Source organism: Sinocyclocheilus anshuiensis, unplaced genomic scaffold (assembly GCF_001515605.1).
Source record: "Sinocyclocheilus anshuiensis isolate Anshui unplaced genomic scaffold, SAMN03320099.WGS_v1.1 scaffold314, whole genome shotgun sequence".
NCBI classification, from domain to species: Eukaryota; Metazoa; Chordata; class Actinopteri; order Cypriniformes; family Cyprinidae; genus Sinocyclocheilus; species Sinocyclocheilus anshuiensis.
In genome coordinates, this window is record NW_015546027.1 from 198090 (window position 1) to 204361 (window position 6272).

The 6272-nt window shown below is 37.7% G+C and overlaps 1 pseudogene; it reads right to left on the bottom strand.

Annotated features, from left to right (window-relative positions):
• Positions 1–6272, bottom strand: part of LOC107698684 (mitochondrial Rho GTPase 1-A-like) — a 50482-nt pseudogene that overhangs the window by 4184 nt on the left and 40026 nt on the right.

A 6272-nucleotide genomic window follows, 5' to 3' on the forward strand; every position in this document is an offset into this window, starting at 1 on the left:
GGGGGGGGGGGTTCGCAACTGACCACAAGGTTTCTGCCGAGGAAGCCCTGCAGGAAACCCGTTTTGCCACTTCCAGTTATTCCAAACACATGACAGCGAAATACATTCCCTTGCGTCTGTTTCTTCTGAAGGTCGAGCTTCTTATCACGGGTCACTAACATGTGCAAATACATTCAGTCAGGACCACTTTAAGAACTATAAACAAAATACACATGAAAAAAATACATTATGTATTGAAGTTATAAGTCAATGCAATGTGACTTTTGCATTCTGCATTTGCAGTTACTCTAACAACCACAAGAGGGCTCAATGACCCATGAATAGATTTTCTAAAGCAGGGGTCGGCAACCTTTTGGTTCATGAAGTGTCATTTTTTATTTTTCTGGTTAACCACTGTGCCAATAACATTTTTACATGCATGCTGTATTTGCACAGTACATGATCATTTTTAAATATTCAGATAAAAATCTGTATTTGATTATCATACAAATAGTTTCATATGCTCATGCAGCGGTTGGGTGTTTTGAGCCGCCGTTCTGTATTTGACGCAGCGTGATGAGAAACGGCTAGAGCTGCTCCAAAACACAGAATATCACAGAACACGTACAAGAGAGGTGGTGCTGTTATTTATTTATTTTTTAATTTAACATATTAATGATCAAATTTGTGAATTGAATACACTTTAATTTTAAGTTATGTTGCACATCAAACACCCATTTTTTTCCTAATGTGGAACACAGAAGAAATAGACAAAAGAAAAGAAAATCATACAATGTGAAGTGTATGTGGTAATTTAACCAGTCTAAAAATTAAGTCTTAAATATGCCCAAGATGGATTTTTTGCATGTTCTACTATCCAAAACTGAAGTAGTAATTATAGAGGTATATAATTATGTATGTTATATAGCAAATATTTGTCTTTCAACTGACCTGTTATGGCAGATGCTTGAGATTCCTGCTCAGCAATTGTAGAGTAACCAAGGTAACCAAGATATTCCAGACATCGCTGGACATCCAGGTAAGTCGTTAACCTGTAAAAAAGACATTGATAATTGATAAACTCATAGATCATTTCAAAACAATCCAGACAGTAATGCACAACAGGGTAGCATAATGAACAACGGATTCATTCTCCTTGCTGTACTGTTCAAAACTATGTTCACTATATTCACTTCATTAAGGATGACTATAATTCTTGAACTGAGACACGTCGCATGTTTGATACACACGTCCACTGAGAGAGATAGCCTTGGTATGTGATCCAGCCCTGGTCATTAGTGCCGACCGTACTGTTCACATCCAGTCCCCAGGGGATGTAGAGGAAAAAATCAAATAGATCCATAAGCTCTTCAGGAGACAATGCACAGTCTCTGTCCTAAAGCAGATACAAACAAGCTTCAGCAAAAACAAGATAAAAATGAACATCCAGAAAACAGCAATTAAAGCCTCTTATAATTTAATTAATACTATTACTACTTTTGTGGCCGACATTTTTATCTAAACCTTTTAATTAAATGGGATATTTCATTAATAAATATTTTAACAGGGTACAACAGGATTACTCTGTAGGAACAGGTAAGCATTGTGATTGAGCTCTGTGGTGCAGTCTGGTGGTATTTTTAACCTGTAGGAATGTAAACATTGAGTCAGATGTTGATAATTGCAAGATTAGCATATTAGCATAGTTGGATTCAATTGGGATTACCACAAAGTCTCGAATTGGGAGGAATCCAAGCAGATTTAAAAAGTTAGGGGCTAAGAGAGTTCAACCCTGTTCTTAACTACTCTAAGAGAACTGTCAATCGACACACATATTGGTATAGAAAAGAATCACCCCCTTTAAAATAATCACATTGTGTTGCTTTGCAGTATTCAGCAGTATTTACTCAGTGCAATTTATAACATCCAAGTGAAAGATTCAACACCAACATGTCAGAAAAAAAAAACAATAGAATCACTGAGTTGGAAAAAGGATCACCCCCCTCCTAAAAATGACTTGTAAACTCAATCAGGTGTAGCTAATCACCTTCTCAATGGCACACAGAGCCATCTGACTTTAAACTGTGATCAGCTGTGGTCATTTTGATTAGCTCAGCATGAAAAGTGCTTTCCTGGAGCATTTCAGTCCTTGGTAGCGATAATTAAATAACCGTATAATCGTTATTATTTGATCAACCGCGATTATTGTGCTTTTTATACGACACAAGGGGGAGTCATACACCAAAAGAAACATAAGAGCACCAGTTTGCTGGAAGGGCACAAGTCAGGAGATGGATACAAAAAAATTTCAAAGGTTTTATCCATGGCTAGAAGCACAGTGAAGTCTATTATTAAAGGGGTCATATGACGTTGCTAAAAAAGAACATTATTTTGTGTATTTGGTGTAATGAAATGTGTTTATGTACACTGCTCAAAACTCGCGTTTGAATCGTCTGTGGCAAATCCTTTAAATATGAAAACGTACTTACAGGCTGCGAATCAGCATTATTTGTCAGCATCATAGACTGTATAGGGTCAGCATGCGCGCTGAAGGGGAAACAGGGGAACTGAATTCACCGGAACACCGGCATTGTAGTCTACTCTCCCAGGATCAGGAAACAGTCCTCGTCCTCCATAAAATGCGCTGCGCACAAACAGTGTTGTAAATACAACTTAACCACTGATTTCTAGCTGTGTCCTCTTTTGGAAGACCAAACAAAGTAGTTTCTCTTTCACAACGAAACACACAGCGTCTCCATGACATGGCCGCAGCGGCAACAATACTACAGCGAAAATCAAAGTTACACCTTCTTTTGCGTATACATTTGGGCGGTGTTATGCAAATCACAAATCCCACACAGTGACGTAGACATGTGGGGGTGTGTTTAAACGAGGCGTTTTAGGAGGGCGTGTACGAGTCTTAACTTTTATAAAGAATATCTCTTTGGGTTTGAGACTTTAGTCTTTGCAACTTTACAGATCTTCTGGGGTGTGTTTAAACGAGGCGTTTTAGGAGGGCGTGGACGAGTCTTAACTTTTATAAAGAATATCTCTTTGGGTTTGAGACTTTAGTCTTTGCAACTTTAGGGATCTTATCTATTCACAAACAGCTTGTAACACTCCAAAAAGAAAGGAAAACTTGAAATTGCATCATATGACCCTATTAAGAAGTGCAAGGTATTTGGTACAACACAGACCCTCCCTGGATCAGGACGTTACTCCAAACTGGATGAAAAAGCCAGGAGGAAACTAGTCCGAGAGGCATCCAAGAGGCCTACAGCAACTCTGAAGCAGTTGCAGGAATTTATGACAAAGAGTGGTCTTTGTGTGCATGTGCTAAACATATCACAAAATCTCCACAAATGTGGGTTGTATGGAAGGGTTGCAAGAAAATATCCACTCCTCAAGAAAGGCCACATGCAGTCGCGACTGAGCTTTGCCAAAACACACCTTGAAGATTCTGAGGCAGATGAGAGTAAAATTGAATTATTTGGCCTCAACACCAAACAATATGTCTGGCGGAAATCCAATGCAGCTCACCATCTAAATAACAGCATTCCTCCAGTAAAGCATGGAGGTGGTAAGATCCTGTTATGGGGGTGTTTCTCTGCAGCAGGGACTGGAGCACTTGTCAGGATAGAAGGAAAAATGGATGGGGCAAAATACCTTCAAATTCTTGAGGAAAATCTGCTACTCTGCCAGAAAGATGTCAATGGAAAGAAGGTTTACCTTCCAACATGACAATGACCCTGAGCACACAGTGGTTTAAGGAGAAAAAGGTGAATGTCCTTACATGGCCTAGTCAAAGCCCAGACTTAAACCTTGACTTGAAGACTGCAGTCCACAAACGGTCACCATCAAATTTAACTGAACTTGAGCATTTCTGCAAAGAAGAGTGGACAAATATTGCAAAGTATAGATGTGCAAAGTTATTAGAGACATATTCCAACAGAATAAAGGCTGTGATTAAATCAAAAGGTGTTTAAACAAAAACTGGATAAAACAAAAACTGTCTATCTTCATTTCAGTCTGCAAAGCAACAAAATGTGATTCTTTTAAAGGGGGTGATTCTTTTCTATACCCACTGTGTGTGTGTGTGTGTGTGTGTGTGTACACATATATACATATACTAGAACTGTTTTGTTTATTTCCTGAGAAATGTAAAACTACATTGTTTTAACCAAGAGAAGTATTACTGAGGTCTCTTCAGAAAAGATTTATTAACAGAACTTATCTTCATTAAATCAGAAATAAGAGGAGAAAAATATAGGGCTGCTTCAACACATGAAGAGATAATGTGAATAGTTAATTGATTGACTGTTTGGAAGCAGTTGTTCTCACGGGGGAAACAGGTAGTCCTGATGCAGCTCAAGATCATCATCATATTCAAACCTCCGCAGTACAGCCCACGTGGTCTCATGCCTTCCTCTTTGGATGAACAGAGTATGTAGGAAGAGAAATCCTGTAAAAAAAATTAAATAAATAAAATCACCATGTTGATTGATTAAATCAAGAAGCCCTGCATATTCTTTTCTGAACAGATTTCCTAAGCAAACACAAGGCTGCCACTAAAATTCACTCAAATTCAAAACTTTTTCACAGTTTGGGTCGTTTACCTGCCCTAGGCAACAAGGATAACTGACAGTCAGCAGAACCATTGCCTCAAAGGTTAAGTCTGTAGTACACAAGCACTGCTTTTTTTCACCCAGTTCAGGTCTTGGAGCCTTTATTAATGAATTGATTATACAAACAAAGTGACTTAATTAAGGGAGATATTCAAAATTTGCCGTTCTTGGGAACAACAGCACCTGGATTGAGAACCAGTACTCAAGACCTGCAAATGTTAAACTTTACAAATGCAGCCTCACCTTTGAGAGTGAGTCCATTATCACGCACTCCATCTGTCAGGTTTTTTCTCACAACATTTTTTACATCCTCCAGGGCTGGTGGGGCTAGTGGGGTGTTGAAACAGGTTCTCTACAAATAAGGATCAGACAATGACATTGAATACATTGAAGTACCTATTACCCAAACCATAAAGAAAACAATTTGAACTTGAAATCGTGCTGAAGCGAAGTCAAACCATAACCTTATGAATTAATTTACAGGGAAAGTTGACCTAGAAAGGAAAATTATGTTACCCACAGTTACCACCCTCATGTTGTTCAAAACCCGTAAGACTTTCCTTCATCTTCGAAACTAAAAAAGTATGAAGGTTTGTTCTTGAGTGTAAAGTGAGCACATTTGAGCTTCCATTTACCATATTTGATGTGCTCTATGTATGTGAGCTGATCAATGTTTATATGTGAATAAAATTCTAAATTAAATCTATTCATATTTTTAAAGCGACCAAGTCTATTTATACAGTATCGTATTAAAGCGACCATATCTCTTCAGAAGACTCTGGATTTCTTTTATGATCTTTTAACTTTTTTTGGTGGAATGGACTTTGAAAAGAAGGACAGATATCTCAGGTTTTATTAAAATGCTCATTTCATTTGATCCTCATTTCAAAGATTAACAAATTTTTATGAGTTTGGAACAATATGAGGGTGAGTAAATTATGACAAAATTTTAATTTTAGGGTAAGCTAACCCTTGGTTAGGACTGACAACTGTTTTTTTTTTTTTTTTTTAAGAATAGAATAAATAGGAAAGCATGTCCTTAGGGGACAATGAAAAACACAAATACACTTTCATGGTCAAATTACCAAGAATAATAATTTCAAAACCACTGGCATTTATAGGGGGTTGGATGCCTAACAGTTTCCACTCATCTGGAAAGACATGTTACAATTTGGGTGAAGGGATTTTTTTTTCTCCCATTCAGACACAAGAACATCAATGAAGTCACTGATGTTGGCAATGGGAACTGGCTTGGTGTTTTAATTCTTTTAAAAGTTGTAAAAGTCGTTCAGTTCTTGGCTTTGTGCAGGCCAGTTAAGTCCTTCCCCATCATTGTAAACCATTTTATGCCTAGTCTTTCCACGTCAAGGTCCTCTGACTCAAACTGGTTCTTTTCCATCAACCAACTTCAGCAAAGATCAACTTGAGCCTTCAGATTGCATCAGGACTCTCTTTCAGACAGACAAGATGTGCTAGTATCAAACTTAGTCTTATTAATTGATACATTAAGTATCAGTTGCACTTTTTACAAAGGTGTGTTTGAACTAAAAAACTGATGTTTCCTTCAGTCTGTAGATCTGCTGAATATCAAATTGTACTATAACTTCACGTCTTTATTTCTCTTCTCTTTACTGCTTAAGCTTTAACCCCTTTTCCTATGCCAACTGT